Source organism: Hyla sarda, chromosome 1, assembly GCF_029499605.1.
Source record: "Hyla sarda isolate aHylSar1 chromosome 1, aHylSar1.hap1, whole genome shotgun sequence".
Lineage (NCBI taxonomy): Eukaryota > Metazoa > Chordata > Amphibia > Anura > Hylidae > Hyla > Hyla sarda.
In genome coordinates this window covers 526,893,482-526,913,824 of record NC_079189.1, presented here as the reverse complement: position 1 = coordinate 526,913,824, position 20,343 = coordinate 526,893,482, and the positions used below count along the sequence as shown (strand labels likewise).

The 20,343-nt window shown below is 43.8% G+C and overlaps 1 protein-coding gene across 3 annotated transcripts in view; it reads left to right on the top strand.

Moving 5' to 3' along the window:
* Nucleotides 1–353: 353 nt before the first annotated feature.
* ANKRD34B (ankyrin repeat domain 34B) overlaps nt 354–20,343 on the top strand; it is a 39,099-nt gene continuing 19,109 nt past the window's right edge. The window contains exon 1 of one of the 3 annotated variants that reach the window (XM_056539320.1): nt 354–787. The gene's annotated coding sequence lies outside the window, so the exon portion shown is untranslated. Of the gene's footprint in view, nt 788–977; nt 1,042–20,343 lie in introns of those variants that run through there. The other 2 variants (XM_056539310.1, XM_056539329.1) reach the window with 2 other exon arrangements.

The window sequence follows — 20,343 nt, the reverse complement described above, 5'->3', positions numbered from 1 at the left end:
GCACACACACACTAGGAGGCAATCAGGCATGGCACACACACACACTAGGAGGCAATCAGGCATGGCACACACACACTAGGAGACAATCAGGCATGGCACACACACACACTAGGAGGCAATCAGGCATGGCACACACACACTAGGAGACAATCAGGCATGGCACACACACACTAGGAGGCAATCAGGCATGGCACACACACACTAGGAGACAATCAGGCATGGCACACACACACTAGGAGACAATCAGGCATGGCACACACACACTAGGAGGCAATCAGGCATGGCACACACACACACACACTAGAAGACAATCGGGGTGGTGTAGAGGCATGTGTCCACACTTCATGCCAGTCTCACCCCCTCCACTAACACTTGCAGCTACAACTTGTCCCTGCCTGAAGAATGGGGGCGAGAGTCTCCCGCCTCTGTCTGCCTGTGCCGCCCCCAGATCCGTGTTGCATCCCCAGGAGGAGGAGGAGGAAGGGGAGATTTCCCTGGCAGTCGCTGCCACTTGTGAGTTGCTGCAGCAGGTTCCTGGGCTCAGACTTAGAGGCGGAGGTGGAAGCGGAGGCGGCGCTGGGCTGCAGAGAGAAAAGCTCAGGCTCTCAGCCACTCACCACTGCAATGTAGAGGGAGAGGGGAACCCCTGTGCCAGACACCCCACCAGCCGCTGCCAGCAACTCCGGGACGGGCACTGCTCTACTTCCTGCAGCCGGGGGACTGACGCTACTTTTGGCTCATGTGCTGCGCTCATCCTACTACTTCTGGGATTGGCATCTGACAGCAGGTAAGAGAAGCTGATAGAAGTGGGCACGGGGCACCTCCTGCCTGGGACATGTCTACTTTATGGGCATTGCAACTTTTGCTCTGTCCTCATCTGATCTAGAATGTAGCCATTATATCCTTTCTGCACCTTCTCTATATGCTGCACCCTGGATTAACCCCCAAAACGCCAGGGGCACCTGCAGTCATGATGCCATTGTGCAATGTGATGCCATCCTACTGTATCCAGCGTGACAAGGGACCTTATTACTTCTACAGGTACCAATCAATGGAGAATATTCATTAAAACATACACTGGTCTGTAAGTTGTACTATAATCTATCTATCTACGGTATCTATCTATCTATCTATCTATCTCTGTCTATCTATCTATCTCATAGCTATCTATCTCATATCTATCTATCTATCTATCTCATATCTATCTATCTATCTATCTATCTCATATCTATATATCTATCTCATATCTATCTATCTCATATCTATCTATCTATCTCATATCTATATATATATCTATCTATCTCATATCTATCTATCTATCTCTCTAATATCCATCTATCTCATATCTATCTATCTATCTATCTATATCTATCTCATATCTATCTATCTATCTCTCTCATATCTATATATCTCATATCTATCTATCTCATATCTATCTATCTAACTCATAGCTATCTATCTCATATCTATCTATATATCTATCTATCTATATCTATCTCATATCTATCTATCTATCTATCTATCTATCTATCTCTCTCATATCTATATATCTCATATCTATCTATCTATCTCATATCTATCTATCTATCTCATATCTATCTATCTCTCTCTCTCATATCTATCGCATATCTATCTGAGACTCAGATATATGAAAAAAAGGGAAACAGAAAAAAAAAGCGCCCTAATGTGCCATAATTCTGTGATGAAAATCTATAAAGGTGAAGAGAGTTTTGTATGCTCACCTGAGGGTGTTGTGTTACAGACACAACACTGTAGTAGGCTTTAATCCCAGATCCCTGGGAAGCATGTAGTGGTGGAAGGGCTGCTGGCACCTGGTCCTCTCTGGAGCTGGTCCTGGACGTCTGGTTAGTAGATAAGGAAGGTGGGATCTAGGATCCGAAAAATCGCGGTGCTAAGAAGCGCTCCTTTCCAGTGTAGAGGTGTAGAATTATCCACAAACTCGGGTATTCCACCTCCATATCTATCTATCTATCTATCTATCTATCTATCTTTCTCATGTCTATCTATCTATCTCATATCTATCTATCTCATATCTATCTATCTCATGTCTATCTATCTATCTATCTATCTCATATCTATCTATCTATCTATCTCATATCTATCTATCTATCTTTCATTCTCATATCTATCTATCTCATGTCTATCTATCTATCTCATATCTATCTATCTCTCTATCTATCTCATATCTATCATTCTATTTCATATCTATCTATCTCATATCTATCTATCTCATATCTATCTATCTATCTCATATCTATCTATCTATCTATCTATCTATCTATCTCATATCTATCTATCTATCTATCTCATATCTATCTATCTCATATCTATCTATCTCATATCTATCTATCTCATATCTATCTATCTCATATCTATCATTCTATTTCATATCTATCTATCTCATATCTATCTATCTCATATCTATCTATCTATCTATCTATCTATCTCATATCTATCTATCTATCTATCTCATATCTATCTTTCTATCTATATCTATCTATCTATCTATCTATCTATCGCATATCTATCTATCTATCTATCTATCTCATATCTATATATCTATCTCATATCTATCTATCTCTCATATCTATCTATCTATCTATCTATCTATCGCATATCTATCTATCTATCTACAGATATATACATATAACTCAATAACTTGTGAATGTAAATATGTATCTATAATCTATATCAATATATATATATATACACACACACACACATCACTTTACATGTGTATATATAAATAGATAACTCCATTACGTGTGTGTGTATATATATATTAGTGTTTCCCAACCAGGGTGCCTTGAGCTGTTGCAAAACTACAACTCCCAGCATGCCCGGACAGCTGATGGCTGGGAAACACTGATGTAGCTGTAGCATATCAATAGTATACACACCCTTACACAATAATAGTTAATAGTGGTCCCATAGAATACACTGTGTACAATAAACCTCCACGGACATTGGTCCATTAATCTTGATAGGCCTGTTAGGCATATGTTGTGGTTTATGTTTCGAAAATGGACCAAACATAGTCACTAGTTGACTACATCAGTCCATTAAACTCAATGGGTCCGTTGGGGGTATGCCACGGTATATGTCAGCATACTTATACTGACTTATACCCCAAGCATACAGACAAAACATGATGGGAACATAGCCTAAACAATTATTAGAATATAGATTATAACTATTCTGTTGCTATTATGTCTAGTTATGTGAAACATACTGCATATGACTACTATGGAGCTATGTTATCATTTATGCTCATGTATATTATACCATATATATGACTTGGGACAGTATATTGTGTATTGTATTACAATAAATTGTATTGGACCACCAATTAAACTGTTGTTCCCCTTCCTGTAGCTCTCCAGCGATTGCAAAGCCACAACTCCCATCAGGATGGGAGTTGTTCTGCAAGAGCTTGAGAGCCACAGGTTGGGGAACCCTGATGTTCTATACTGTATATAATCCAATGGAGATATAAAGGGAATTTGTCAGCTATAGACCGGGCTGCCATCCAAAATTTTGGGGCCCTTACACAGCTCAGGCCTGGCCCCCCTAGATACCCCTCACAGTACTGCCAAATGCACATATCACGTTGCGCGTCCTACGATGATACCAGTATCAGCATTACAAATTGGGCTGCTACCCCCCTGTGTACTTTTATCCCCCCCCCCCGATCAACCCCCTGTGCCATTTCAACCCCCCGGTGCTATATCATTTTCCCCCTCTGATCTTCCCCCCGTGCCACGTTATTTCCACCCTCTTATCCGCATCCCCCCACCCCACCCTGCCACTTTATTTGTCCACCTTACTGACACCAAGCTGGCCGGCAGGCTCATGTGTAGGGGCTCGGCGTATTAGCAAGGTCCTCTGCGCTGCACTGACTAGTGTTGTCCTCCCACACTGCAGATTGACGTTAGGGGGGGGGGGCATCACTTGTCAGAGCCGGCAGCCACTGCTGCTCACTTTAAATCAGTGAGCAGCGCCGGCTGAGAGGTAGGGGCGTGGATGAAAACCACAGGGCCCTGATGCAAAACCAGTTATCCCCAGTCTGTGATGTCCCCCCCTTATCCCCGGCCGTGCAGTATGTCCCCCTTCACACATAGAAATCATCCCCAGTCTGTGATGTCCCCCCCCCTTATCCCCAGTCTGTGCAGTATGTCCCCTTCACACATAGAAATCATCCCTAGACTATGATGTCCCCCCCCCCCTTATCCCCAGCCTGTGCAGTATGTCCCCTTCACACATAGAAATCATCCCCGGTCAGTGATGTCCCCCCCCCCCCCCTTATCCCCAGTCCGTACAGTATGTCCCCTTCACACATAGAAATCATCCCCAGTCTGTGATGCCCCCCCCTTATCCCCAGTCTGTGCAGTATGTCCCCTTCACACATAGAAATCATCCCCAGACTATGATGTCACCCCCCCCTTATCCCCAGCCTGTGCAGTATGTCCCCCTTCACACATAGAAATCATCCCCAGTCTGTGATGTCCCCCCCCCCTTATCCCCAGCCCATGCAGTATGTCCCCCTTCACACATAGAAATCATCCCCAGTCTGTGATGTCCCCCCCCTTATCCCCAGTCCGTGGAGTATGCCCCCCTTCACAGATAGAAATCATCCCCAGTCAGTGATGTCCCCCCCCCTTATCCCCAGCCCGTGCAGTATATCCCCTTCACACATAGAAATCATCCCCAGTCTGTGATGTCCCCCCTTATTCCCAGCCCGTGCAGTATGTCCCCCTTCACACATAGAGATCATCCCCAGTCAGTGATGTCCCCCCCCTTATCCCCAGTCTGTGCAGTATGTCCCCTTCACACATAGAAATCATCCCCAGTCTGTGATGCCCCCCCCCCTTATCCCCAGTCTGTGCAGTATGTCCCCTTCACACATAGAAATCATCCGCAGTCAGTGATGTCCCCCCCTTATCCCCGGCCGTGCAGTATGTCCCCTTCACACATAGAAATCATCCCCAGTCTGTGATGCCCCCCCCCCCTTATCCCCAGTCTGTGCAGTATGTCCCCTTCACACATAGAAATCATCCCCAGTCTGTGATGTCCCCCCCTTATCCCCAGTCCGTGCAGTATGCCCCCCTTCACACATAGAAATCATCCCCAGTCAGTGATGTCCCCCCCCTTATCCCCAGCCGTGCAGTATATCCCCTTCACACATATAAATCATCCCCGTCCTCTCTCCCCTGCTTCTTTTTTCAGTGGAAACTTTCGTCCTCCGAAGGCAGAGCAGGGGGAGGGAGATGAGGAGCCATGTACGTCCTCTCTCCCCTGCTCTGCTTTCCGTCTGCCATGCAGACCTGTGTCCTCTGGGAGGGGGAGTTGAGGGAGGTTTGGCTTGGGGCGTAGCTTCTTTTTCCCATGCAGACCTGCGTCCTCTGGGAGGGGGAGTTGAGGGAGGTTTGGCTTGGGGCGTACCTTCTTTTTCCCATGCAGACCTGCGTCCTCCGGGAGGGGGAGTTGTGGGAGGCATGGCTTGGAGCGTGGCTTCTTTCTCCCATGCAGATCTGCGTCCTCTGCTCTGCCTTCGCTCCCCCAGCTCTAGCTTCGGAAACCTTCGGAGAGCTGAGGAGTCTGCACGGGTCGCATAGCGAACTATGGCCACGTGCCCACAGAGGGGGCTCGGCGTGCCACCTGTGGCACACTTGCCATAGGTTCGCCATCACTGCCATATAGCATCAGGCCCCATACTGTCCCCATAAAAAATATATGGGAGCAGTATAGGGGGGCCTAGCGCTATATTAGGCAGTATAGGGGCTTACTACTATATGATAGATCTACTCAAAAAAAAACAAGGGTCAACGTACCGCTAACAGGTCATTTTAATAACACCAACAAAATTAAAAACATGTATATGAGGTATCAGGAGAAAAACACAAGTAAAGCACAGAGGCCACAACACAAGAAATGTATAGATAATGGGGGAGATTTATCAAATCCTGTACAGAGGGAAAGTGGAGCAGTTGTAGATCGCTTCTTTAATTTTTCAAAGGCCTTTTTAAAAATGAAAAGAGTGATCTGGTTGCTATGGGCAACTGCTCCACTTTCCCTCTGTACAGGACTTGATAAATCTCCCCCATTATCTATACATTTCTTGTGTTGTGGCCTCTGTGCTTTACTTGTGTTTTTCTCCTGATACCTCATATACATGTTTTTAATTTTGTTGGTGTTATTAAAATGACCTTTTAGTGATATGTGAACCCTTTTTTGTTTTGTGCAGGTAATTTATTGTGGAGTTTTACCCTTAGGGTGCGTTCACACTGCGGAATCTCCGCTCGCTGATTTCCGCGAGCTGTCATTCCTCCTGGCGGCCGCTACAACGGTTGCTTCGGCGCTAGGGCGGTAGGGCACTGAGCCATCACCATTGATGGCTATGCAGTGCTCGCGGAATCCGCTCAAAGAATGAACATGTTCTTTCTTTGCGCGGAACAATTTCATCGTCGGAAAGTCCGCAGTGTGAACGGGTCTTGCGGAGACCCATTCACACTAATGTTAAGTTCACACCACGGAATTCCGCTCGCTCTGAAGGTTGAAAATTAAAAGTATTATGGCTATAAGAAGGCGAGGAGGGGGAAAAAAAGACAGTCCTAATGTCCTTAATGTGGTACTCCGCTGCTCAGCTTTTGGAACAAACTGTTCCAAATACTGGCGCCGGCGGTGGTAGCTTGTTATGTCATAGCCCCGCCCCCTCATGATGTCATGCCCCTCCCTCTCCCATAGACTTGCATTGAGGGGGCGGGGCGTGATGTCATGAGGGGGGGCTATGACATCACAAGCTCCCACCGCTGACTCCAGCGTTCGGAACAGTTTGTTCCAAACGCTGAGCAGCGGAATACCACTTTAAGGACATTAGGACTGTCTTTTTTTTTCCCCTCCGCGCCCTTCTTATAGCCATAATACTTTTAATTTTCAACCTTCAGACCCATATGAGGCTTGTTGCTTTTTGTGCCACCAGTTGTACTCTGTAATGACATCACTCATGCGACCATAAAATATACAGTGAAACCAAAAAATTATGCAATTTTTCAACTTTTGGGGGCTTCCGTTTCTACCCAGTGCACTTTTCAGCACACTTGACATTATCTTTATTCTGTAGTTCCATATGATTACAACAATAACCTATTTTTATAGGCTTTGTGTTATTTTACTACTTTTTAAAATAACTTTTCATACAAAAAGTAGTATGTTTAAAATCATCCCCTTCTGACCCCTATAACTTTAGAATTTTTCCATATACTGGACTGTGTGAGGGCTCACCTTTTGCGCTTAGATCTGTAGTTTTTACTGGTAGCATTTTTGTTTTAATGGGACTTTTCGATCTCTTTTTATTTTTTTATGGTATATGAAATTACAAAAAATTAGCAATTGTGGAATTTGGTATTTTTTAACAATTACATCATTGACCATGCGGGTTAATTAACCCCTTAACGACCCGGAGTTTTTCCGTTTTTGCACTTTGGTTTTTTCCTCCTTACCTTTAAAAAAATCATAACTCTTTAAATTTTGTACTGAAAAATCCATATGATGGCTTATTTTTTGCACCAATCCCACTTTATAATGACATCAGTCATTTTACCCAAAAATCTATGGTGAAACAAAAAAAAATATCATTGTGCGACAAAATTTAAGAAAAAACACCATTTTGTAATTTTGGGGATTCCATTTCTACGCAGTACATTTTTTGGTAAAAATGACATCTTCTCTTTATTCTGTAGGTCTATACGATTAAAATGATACCCTACTTATATAGGTTTGATTTTGTCGTACTTCTGGAAGAAATCATAACCACATGCAGGAAAATGTATACGTTTAAAATTGTCATCTTCTGACCCCTATAACTTTTTTATTTTTCCGCGTACGGGGTGATATGAGGGCTCATTTTTTGCACCGTGATCTGAAGTTTTTAGCGGTTTGTATTGATTGGACTTTTTGATTGCTTTTTATTAATTTTTTCATTACCGTGTTTCTCCGAAAATAAGACCGGGTCTTATATTAATTTTAGTCACAAAAAACACACTAGGGCTTATTTTCAGGGAAGGGTTTATTTATTTACTGCTATACAGCCCCCCCATCCTCCCACAGCCCCCCATCCTCCACACTGCTATACAGCCCCCCATCCTCCACACTCCCGCAATACCACATATGTTTATTTTTATGTTTAGTTACACCATTTTTTTTTTTTTTTATGGGAAAAGAGGGGTGATTCTTACTTTTATTAGGGAAGGGGTTAAATTATCTTTATTAACTTTTTTTTGCAATGTTATAGCCCTCCCTAGTGGCTATAACACTGCACACACTGATCTTTTACACTGATCATTGTTATCCCATAGGATAACGTTGATCAATGATTCTGCCACTTGACTGCTCATGCCCGGATCTCAGGCATGGAGCAGTCATTCAGCCATCAGACATGCAGGAGGAAGGTAGGGGATCCTCCACGTGTCCTCCAGCTGTTTGGGATGCCGCGATTTTGCTGCGGTGGTCCTGAACAGCCAACTGAGCTAGCCGGGGGTAGTTTACTTTCACTTTAGATGCAGCGATCAACTTTGAACGCCGCATCTAAAGGGTTAGGTTAATAGTGCGCTTCACCGCGATCATTAGCCATGGGTCCCGTCCCATCCCGCTATGATGATTAAAATGATACCCTACTTATATAGGTAGAAAGGGAGATGACTTAGGACGTACCGGTACGTCCTGGGTCGTTAAGGGGTTAACATTATATTTTAATGGCTTGGACAATTTGTGTGTGTGTATGTGTACTATAGGTATAGTTTGACCGATCACATGGTAATGACATCACTGAAGGTCCTCTGCCATCCCATACACAGCCAGATGTTCGGAAGTTAATCATTCCACTGTGCTGCTGTTGCTGCCTCTAAGAGCCGCCTCTCATACATGGAGGAGAGGACAGATGCAGTAAGTATTGGGTCGCAGCTGCCAGTGGAAGCAGGAGACTGCTATTTAAATCTTCTGTTTCTGTGCTGGGGCTGCTGCAGGGGGTGCAGCGGGGGGCCCGGGCCTCCTGGGAGCCAGGCCCCCTTACTGGGGTACTGGCTGAACCCCCCTGATCGCGGCCCTGGCTGCAGACAATATTAAATAGCGGTCAAAGAATAAAAGGGCGCTGTACCTTTCCTGGAGCTGATGGTGGTTGCCAAACTTATAAATCACCTTCTTATTTCTCAGCCAAGTGTCAAGGAGGCAGAGCCAAGCTGCTCAAGGGCCACATCCTGACATGTCTACTCACTGAACCCTGAGATTCCATCCTGTATATAAAAAGTACCTGTCACCAAATAAACTGTTCTCAACTACCTCAGGCTATGTTTCCTAACTACTCCTAACTCCCCTTCGGCCCTTAACAAAAATTTCAGAACTGTAAAAAGCTGTGTATCATACCTTTCTTCTTGCTTACATAGCGCAATTTCCCAGCAGGAGAAAGTGGGCGTTTCCCAGCAGGCATGACATCACTGAAGCCTGCTGGGGGACCACTTCTGCCCTCACATGGTTGCAGAGCGGGGATGAATAGAAGACTTCAGGCTCTGGGCATGTTTCAGTCTGTGTTGCTATCAGTGAGAATCTCCTGCAGCTTTCAGTCTGTGCAGCTTTCTGTGAAAATCTGTGGAGTTTTCACTTCCTGTGCAGCTATCAATCAAGCTCAGTGAAGAGAAGCACTTCCTGAGTTTGGACTCCTGCCAGGCTGGGAGAAGACCGAACTCACTGTATTAATTGTGGCAGGGAACAGAACAGAGCCACCTAGTGGATATTTTTTATATTCCATTTTAAACATATTTATGTTGATAATTTTGAAAGCAGGTGAATGGGAAAGTGTCTGCTAATTGCACAAGGAACACTTTATTAAAAGTTTTATTTGGTGACAGGTACTCTTTAATTGATGTACATGACCGTAGGAGGCACAGCTATATAGTCAGATGTACTATATTGTATATTAGCCATTATGAACTACATATATATATATATATATATACTTTCCTGGCAGAAGTCATTAGGTCACATCTGCCAGGCACTGTGGTACATCTTGGTAACAGGAAAAGAAATTATGTGTATACACATATATATATATATATATTTACCTTAATTGGCTTTTCACATGTAACTTACTCGCAGTGAAGGAGTGGACATCGGTATGGAAACGGTAAGTGTTGTCACTGGCTATGTTTTGAGTGCAGTGCCTTGGCCAGTGTTACATCACTCTGCTGACTATAATATTGGGGCATCACTGGCTATAATTGTTATGGGGGTTCTACCTGACAGTGTCGACAATTCTCGGTGAAGTACACCGCAGGTCAGGACCATGAATAGATGAGAACAATCAGATCTCCCTGACATGTCTATTATTGTAAATACCTGTACTTTCCATGAAATACCAATTCTAGAACATCTTTTTCTTTATCTCTGTGTTGCACTGTTGGTCCTTTATTCCTGCTAGAAATTTATGAATACGTTGACAACGTTGGGTGTTACCAGTTGGGGGTATGGCCTTGTATACTCCCAATACAATGCTCAGTCAATTTATTCTATGATTTGTTACAACTAAATAGCAGGAGACAGGCCAGTTCTGTTATGTATAAACTATGCTACACTTACACCATACTAACTATACTAATATTATACCGCATGGAACTGTACTGTTCTTATTGAAATCCTGTATGCAGATAGTAAAATTGTCACTCACCATTCTAGTCTATGCAAAAGTTTCTTATGTATGTCTCCTGTACCTTTTCTGATCTACTGCCAAAGTAATTTTGTGGGAATAATGATGCCCTGTTCTGCGGCAGCTGGAACACACAAGCAATAACTGCATACAAGGGGATTAAAGTTGGCTGGAATTTATTTTGTTTTATTAAAAATATGACAGTTCCAGTGCTACCAAAGGGACCAACATTGCAGATCGGAATTGTCAGTGTAAAGTACATATAGGATGTAGTGTGGTTATTTAATACTATAATATCAATTTCTCTTAGGGAACCTGTCATTGTTTTCATGCTGCCTGAACCACATGTCCTCAGTGTTCTTGAATATGGTAATATAATTCTCCCTCTACCCAAACAAGGAAATGTATATCAAGCAAGGAAAAAATAGTAAATACAAGTCAACTCATCAACCATCTGAATGTGATCCAATTGAGGACACGAGGTATCAAGTAGCAACCGTTGGATGAAAATAGCATCGGGTTGGGTCTTGTGCAGAGATACACACGAAAATCCAAGGTTCTTTTTCAGCTCCCCCATAAATAGGAACAATGCTAAATTGTATTAGATCATCTTAAAACATGTTGCTATAAAAAGGATTTGGAGAAGGTATTCTAAGACTCTTTGAAGTCACGGTGAGGCTATGTTCACCCATCAGAATGTGTGCACAGAAAATCTCCATGCAGACATTCTGCAGGCTGCGGGCGCTGTGCCGCTGTGAGATGTATTTTTGCCTCCTATGCAACTCTGCGTTGGAGTGCACAGTGGTGTTCATGTCAGCATTCATTGTACAACCGCTCCGATCACGGCAGCTGGTACACCGCCCTGCTCTGCCCTGCCCTCCACTGTATCTACGGCAATCCTCGGACATCTGAGGGGAGGAGCGAACGCAGAGCTGCATAGGTTCTTTCTGTGAACACCAGAATCGGAATTTCTTGTGCGGAAATTCTGCCATGTGCACAGCGGAATTCCATGGAAATTCCAATGTGTGAACCTAGCCGGGGGGGGGGGGGGTCCCGATTGTCTCATCCAAACACAGTGATTGACAACCTTCTCTGTCCACAAACTGATACAGGGAAAGCTGTCAGTCAAAGTGTGTGGGCGGAGTAATCAAGACTACTACTGTCTTTCCTTGGAGTCCTCTCAAGATTTACTCTGCCCCAAATCATAAAAGACTATACAAGACTCCATAAATCTTGTGACAGGTTTACTTTAAAGGGTTTACTGTGGCAGAACGGTGTTTTTTGTTTTGTTTTTTAACACAAGATGCCCCGCCTAATCTTTATTGGAAAAAAAAAAAAACGGAAAACAAACCAAACTTTTATTCACCACCCCTACTCCCCCAGTATCACTTTTCCAGTCCCCAGTGCAATTTTCTTCCTGATATGTCACAGTGCAGCTCAACAAATCGCTGGCCGAAGTCATGTCCCACCTCAGCCAGTGATTGGCTCAGAAGCAACATGATGGATTGAGCCCCGGCACCACGAAGAAGACCAATACATCACATTGCACTTCAACTGGAGTACCCCTTTAAGAGTAAACAAGCATGGTTATGAGCTAGGTTTTCCTTTGTAGTGTACCTGTCCTTGCAGACAGTTGTGGGTTTGGTACAGTTAGAAACGCTATGTCTGGCCTGCACATTGCCTATCCTTTTTTGTTTCTTCGCTGCATTTTGTTCATGCACATTTAGTACGCACTTCCAGGTGTGAAACATCATTTTGCTGTGCATTGTGAACTATCCCTGAGACGTCTCCTCACTTCTGCTATCCCTTTTGTCTTTTCTTCATGCTGTTTCAATGAAACATTGAATGAAAAGCTGCAGCTGCATTTCCCTCCTCCCCTTCTCATTGTTTTCTGTTTATATGGTAAGTGAGAAGATTTATGAACATTTGCAGACAACCTGCAGGCAGTGAAATAAGCTATAATTTCCCCTAAAAGATAGTTTTATATGTTTCTATATGCTGCTGATTTGTGCAAATAGAATTACAGTGTAATGATATAATGCCTGCTTAAAGGGGTACTCCGCCCCTAGATATCTTATCCCCTATACAAAGGATAAGATGTCTGATCGCGAGGGTCCCTCGACTGGGTACCTCCGCGATCTTAGCTGTGGCACCCCAGACATCTGGTGCTCCGTGCCGGATGACTGGCGATGCGGGGCGGAGGCTCGTGACGTCATTTAAAAGTCCTGTGACTTATTTGTTAGGAATATTGCACATTTTAGCCAAGATCAAAATTAAGCTTGTAGCGTGTACTGGTCAATCTTTTATAGGTTGTCCCATGGAAGACTTTAAAGGGGTCCTCCGGTGGAAAACTATTTTTTTTTTTAAATCAACTGGTGCCAAAAAGTTAAACAGATTTGTAAATTACTTATATTTAAAAATCGTAATCTTTCCAATTTCTTATCAGCGTCTGTATGTTCCAGAGGAAGTTGTGTAGTTCTTTTCAGTCTGACCACAGTTCTCTCTGCTGCCACCTGTGTCCATGTCAGGAACTGTCCAGAGTAGGAACAAATCCCTATAGCAAACCTCTCCAGCTCTGGACAGTTCCTGATATGGACAGAGGTGTCAGCAGAGAGCACTTTGGTCAGACATAAAATAACGATACAACTATAAAGCAGCTTTCTGACACCAGTTGATTAGAAATTTTTTTTTCCAGTTCCCAACAATGTGTGTGCGCTGCGGGGGTCAGCCACGCCCCCTTGTGTTGACAGGCCACACCCCCTCAATGCAAGTCTATGGGAGGGGGTGTGGCAGCCTTCACGCCCCCTCCCATAGACTTGCATTGAGGGGGCGTGGCGTGACATCACAAGGCGCCATGGCCAACCCCCGCAGCATGCACACAGCGTTCGGAACTAAATGTTGGGAACGCTGACCAGTGGAGTAACCCTTTAAAGGGGTTGTCAGGCACCACAAAATTGAGGAGTATGCTCAGGTATAAAAATGACAATAAAATAAAGTTATACTCTCCTCCTCCTATCACCATGCTGCATTTCTCCTTACAGTGCCCTGTCCCTACTGACTAGCACTTCCTGTTTTTGCTTCAACAATCACTGACTTTGGCAGTGACCCCCTCAGCCAGTCATTGGCTGAGCAAGTGTTTTCCTGCATTTCGAGCCAAAAGCTGGGACCATGAACTGTCAAGTATGGACTCAGTGTGGTATCAGGGCAGCTGAGTATAACTTTAATTTTTATGCATACTCCACAGTTTTGTGGCTCCGGACAACTCCTATGACTATAGTGTACAACTCGGACACTATTGTATTGACAAATTGATCCATAAGACTCAAAGTAGTGTTATATATTATATACTAAAATAGACCCGTTGCTATAGAAACAGTTTTCCATGTGCAGTGTTCATCTTTATATCTTAAATTGTAAATCTAAAATTGTAATACCTGATCCACAATACAGTAATATCTTACCAATGTTTCATGCTGCCCAGGGAGAAGGACATGTTATTCTGTGTCTGCTCAGTATGGTCACAGACAGATGGGGTCATATTGAACAAATTCTCTATTGATCACATCCTAAGGGGGCAGTGTCTTTAACAGCTAACAATGGCATCTAATATCCTTGATCTATGCATTGTCACTACATTGATAGTCCATTGGGTTGGGAAGCAGTTTAGACAGAAACCTTACTTACATTTCGACTGAATCTTAAAAAAAATTGTATTCGGCTTATTAAGGGTTTAATATTGGCGCATTTATGAATAGTTATACTTGAGCATTAAAAACGTGTAGAAATGTGCTTGTATAGTGCTTGTGTGAATCTAGCCAGACTTTGTAAATGCAACACATTATCATAGCAGGAATAAATACCGCGGTCGGCTCAACCGCACAAATGTAATGCCTAATAGGCACTAATAGGAGACCGGCAAAAGTCTATGGGCAGGGGAAGGTGCAAAACCCTGCAGGAGTTGCTCAATACTAAAGTGTAGAGCTGCAGCAACAAAATCCGCAATATAGAAAGAGGGGAGGCCCTCACCACATACAGTGCAAGCTTCATATTTTATTTTCAGTGCACACACAGCTGAAGAGGGTGCAGGCGTCATGGTTGAAGCCATTTAGCGCTATTAATTAAGCTATATATTAGGATCACAGTTACTGTAAAATATCTGGAAGTAAACTGTAATATGGTGTTTACTATAGACGTGCTTTATGAGAAGAGAAAGACAAGTTATTTGCTGTAATCCATGTGATCTACTTATGAGTATAAGACAGTAGTTACACAGACTTGTATGGACCCTTTTTGGAATGCTGCTATATGTAGAGTTTTGACTTTAAAGGGGCACTCCGCCCCTAGACATCTTATCCCCTATCCAAAGGATTGGGGATAAGATGTCTGATCGTGGGGGTCCTGCCGCTGGGGACCCCCGTGATCTCTCTGCTGCACCCGGCGTTCGTTTAGAGTGTCAGGTGCAGCGCCGGAGGCTAGTGATGTCACGGCCACGCCCCTCAATGCAAGTCTATAGGAGGGGGCGAGACCACAAAATTGCATGGGGGCATGGCCCAGACATAACGAGCGTGGAGTGACCATGACGTCACAAGCCTCTGCCCCGCATTGCCAGTCATTCGGCACGGAGCGAAGTTCACTCCGTGCATTGGATGTCTAGGGTGCTGCAGCCGAGATCGCAGGGGTTCCCAGCAGCGGGACCCCCGCAATCAGACTTCTTAACCCCTATCCTTTGGATAGGGGAAAATATGTCTGGGGCGGAGTACTTCTTTAAGGCCAAACAGACAATTACTTCTCATATTAATGTGCTCACTTTAACTAAATCTACTAGATTTTATTCAACTAAGTCTACGGTAGATTTGGTCGACAGTAGACTAAAACTAAAACAATTCAGATGACTAAAATATGGCTAAGGGTGCGTTCACACTGAGCAATGCACGCTGAATCTCCCCTCGCGGAATTCAGCCAGCGGAGATTCAGCCTGGCAGCCGGCGGGAGCAGTAGGACCGTGCGGCACTGCGCCATCACCATTGACGGCTATGCAGTGCTCGCGAAATTCCGCTCAAAGAATGAACATGTTCTTTCTTTGAGCGGAACAATTTCAGCGGCTGAATTGCCCGCCGCTGTAATTGCTCAGTGTGAAAGGGTCTTGCGGATACCCATTCACACTGATGTTAAAGTTCACTGCGCATAATTCTGCAGGAATTACGTAGTGTGAACGTACCCTTAAACTGAATGTTGTTTTAGTCAAAAGACGATGACTATAACTATATCAAGATTTGCTGTCAAAATGAAAGCAGCATTGATGTATAATCATGTATTGTATCCGCAATCTCTTTGCTTTAAAATCTATCTAAAAAGCCACAATAGAGAGAGAAGAATCAATGACGTCCATTTTAATTTTGTGGCTATTATATAAGGTTACCAGACACATTTTGGACCCCATTAGTGTGAATGTATCGAAGGACATCTATGTCCAACATATATTATCACCGGCCTTTGAAAGGTTATTCCCATTATTGTTCCTGTGCCATTCATGCCTCTGATCTGAATACCTGGCAGGCACAGCATGGCACGTCAACATGCTGCCCCTTCTTATACCTAATGTATAAGACAATTACAGTTAAGTCTAACTTATATTCCTCCACTTATATAAATATATAGTCATTGTTGAATGTGAATGTGTTTATTAATATATAATTTTTACTTAAAGGGGTACTCCGCCCCTAGACATCTTATTCCCTATCCAAAGGATACGGGATAAGATGTCAGATCGCCGCGGTCCCGCTGCTGGGGAGCCCCGGGATCCCCGCTGCGGCACCGCGCTATCATTACAGCACAGAGCGAGTTCGCTCTGTGCGTAATGATGGGCGATACAGGGGACGGAGCAGCGTGACGTCATGGCTCCGCCCCTCGTGACATCACGGCCCGTCCCCTTAATGCAAGTCTATGGCAGGGGGCTTAACGGCCGCCACGCCCCCTCCCATAGACTTGTATTGAAAGGGGCGGGCTGTGACGTCACGAGGGGCGGAGCCGTGACGTAATGATGCTCTGGCCCCTGTACTGCCCGTCGTTACGTGCAGAGCGAACTCGCTCTGTGCTGTAATGATAGCGCAGTGCCGAAGCGGGGATCCCAGATCCCATCAGCGGGACCGCAGCGATCTGACATCTTATCCCCTATCCTTTGGATAGGGGATAAGATGTCTAGGGGCGGAGTACCCCTTTAATATATATTTTCTTCTTATAATGAATCTTCTTTTTGGCTCCAAGAAGCTTTGGATAGTCAGGTGTTAAAGAGGTATTCCAAGTTAAATGACTTCTCCCCTATCCACAATAGATAGCTGAGTACAGTGCTTGGCTATCTTCTCAGAACCATAGACAACAAATGGAGCTGCAGCCCGAATGCACTGCTCAACAGTACCTGCAGAACAAACATTCAGATCCCTGTTCTCCAGATTGCGAGGGGGCCCAGTGGTCAGACCCCCATGATCTGAAACTTGTCTCCTATCAACTCATTTAACATGAAATAGCCCTTTAATCATCTCCTGGTACTGGGGACTGCACAACAAACACATACTATAAAACTTCTCATTATGGGAGAAAATAGTCATTTCCTCCATCTCCTTTTCTCATTGTGCATATATATTGTGTACATTTTGCAAATATATATTATATACATTATATTACAAGAATGTATCCTGAAACCATGGTAACAGGAACGCAGGACTTAAAAGCAGTATTTACCAGAAAAAAAATCTTTGGATTCTCATGAAACATTTTATTTAAAGTGCACTTGCATTTTCAGGTGATCTTTTTTTTTTTTTTTTAGAATAAGCCACTATTTATGACCATTATATAACTTGTATATGTCATGTTCATCCAGTTTTCCCTCTGTAGGTTCCATCTCTAACTTTCAGTGATCCATGAGTTAGTGGGGTGAGGCGCCTCTCTTTTATGATGGCTTCCAAATGCTGAAAACACACAGCAGGGGAGATCTTGCCCCCCTGTGTCTCTGTTCTTACCTTTAGAAGCAGCAGCATGGATGACATCAAGCTTTGTCTCTGTACTTACCTTCAGAAGCAGCAGCAGCATGGAGGACATAGAGGAGTGCTGATTATTGTATACACAAGGCTGAAAATTAACACTTACTACAAGCATCTGTAGCCTATATGTGATTCTCTTTGCGGCTTACCCCTCCCCCTTTTCTTTCCATAGATTTCTGTGAGGAGCATGTAACCTAAACCCCCCAGTGAGCTCATCTGGATTTTTTTTCCCGTCATTTTTTGCATTTAGGCTATATCATGTCATGGATATTGTAAGAATAGACAAGAGGTCCTCCAGCTTCAGAGTGTTTATTTTTTTTAAAGAAAATGTGTGCTGAAGTAGCATTATGAAGATGCCATAGGACAGTGTTTTCCAAATGGTGTGCCTACAGCCGTTGCAAAACTACAACCCCCAGCATTCCCGGACAGCCTTTGGCTGTCTGGGCATGCTGGGAATTGTAGTTTTGCAATAGCTGGATGCACACCATTTAGAAAACTCTGCCACAAGATATATTCAGATATATTTTTTGCAACTACAAATAGGTTCCATTGACCTGAATGAGGTAGTTTCCCCAGCAGGTATGAATTTCTTAGACAGTCACTATAACCTATGCCACTTGTTAATTTACCTTTACATGGAACATGAGTTTTCTCAATGGTGACAATGTGGCCTATTCTTATAAAAGTATGCTTGTAAATGCTCCTGCTTTCTTAACGGGTTATTCACCATAAGGTGATTTTAGTTTGTACCTGCCAGACTGTAATGACATGCTAAGTAAGGATCTTGGGGCGGAATGGCTATGTTGTCAGTCCACCATAACCCTGCTGCTTTCTTTTTGGGAAATGGAAATTGAATGTGAAATTTCCTGTTGTAGTTCTTTCCTTCCAACTACAAGTCCCAGGATTCCTTGTTTGTAAGTGTCAGGTCACTTTTTTTCCTCCCACACATCAGCCACCCCACTCATTGAAGCACACCTGGGACAATTCCCTGCAGCCCTGTGAAGAATGATCTCCATCCCAAGCATTGGTCGCTTCACCCATTGAAGAAAACAGACTCACTTTAAACAACCGATTAGTGATGTAATATCACGGGCTGCACTGCAACCTGGGAAAACCTGAGACGACTCACATTTTGTATGCTGCTAAAAATAAACATTGGGAGAAAGATTACATAAGAATTGCGAAACCAGCCATCAAACACAAGTACAGACATTTACATTATGAACTACACTAACTTTATAGCCCCTATAGCATAGTCAAATAAAATCCTGCAATACCCCTTTAATAATGGCCTATTTACTACATGCTACATTTTACCCTTTTTCCCATTAATGCATATTCCCCGGGTTGTTAAAAGTTCTTCTTTTTTTCCAGAACTAGTAAAAAAGCGCAAAGTCTATTCTATAAATACTTCAGAAACCGTCTTATGATGAAGAAATAAGGCCAGGGGTTCCTTTGATACAGTACTGCAGATCATTGCCTTAGGTGTGCTGGCTCAGCAGCTTACTGTCCTTTGAAATTAGTTTAAACTACTGACAACTATATAATTGCTATAATCATACGATAGATAAGAATCCTGGAACCACTTCCACATGAAACAATGCATTTTCCGGTGACACCGGAGACATTTGCAGTATGCAATGTTGTTGTGATAAAGGTCACCGGCCTTGTAGTTCCTAAAGGGAGACTGAAAGCTGATTTACCCGCACTTAACCCAATAAACAGGGTTATAGTGGGGGTTATCTGGATTAAAATGATACATAACTTACCGTGATCAGCAGCGGCGTTCCAGAGATATAACGTGTATCAGCCTCCATTGCTAATATGTAAATATCATCCTTTGTGCAATGGAGGCGGGACCCAGCATACCCAGCATCCCAAACCTAAACTGTAATGATTAAAGGGCCAGGCCCATCTTTAGTCAACCAATTGATTGGAACCAAGGCGTTAAAGCGGTTATCCACCATTTTTTAAGGCCCGCCCCCCTGCATTCACAGCATAAAGTCCCATACACCATCCCAACTGCCGAAATCCCAACACTCAACCCCCTCCCCCTAACTCCTCCACCACCACCTAGCAGGATGTGGGCATATGCATATCATGAGGGCGGGCAGGCATGAGGAGCAGGGCAAGCGTGAAGAGTCCTCCTCCTTCTGCCCTGGATGCATCGTCAACACATAAGACAAATATACAGAAAAGAGACATGGCTGGACATCACCAACATGGCCGATACATTGATCTATTGTACAATTACAGAAACTCCCAGCGTCACCGCTACCAGACCCAGACTGGAATCAGGTGACCGTAACGTGGCGGCCAGGCTTGTACACTGTGATCAAAAAATATACTGACTACCTGATGTTACTGTTTGTAATGGTGCAGAGAAGCAGTAGACCAGTGTATAACATGGATGTGCGGCCATGTCTTTTTCCTAAACTTGTGTTCTATGTTCATTTTGTCCCCTCACTTTTTTTTTTCTTTTCATTTTGCCTTGGTTCCAGCACTTCACCCATTCAGCCCAGGTATTTTGTTTTGGCAGGAGCCGAGATGAGGGGAAGAACAACAGCTCTGACACTGCAGAGGACTGCAATG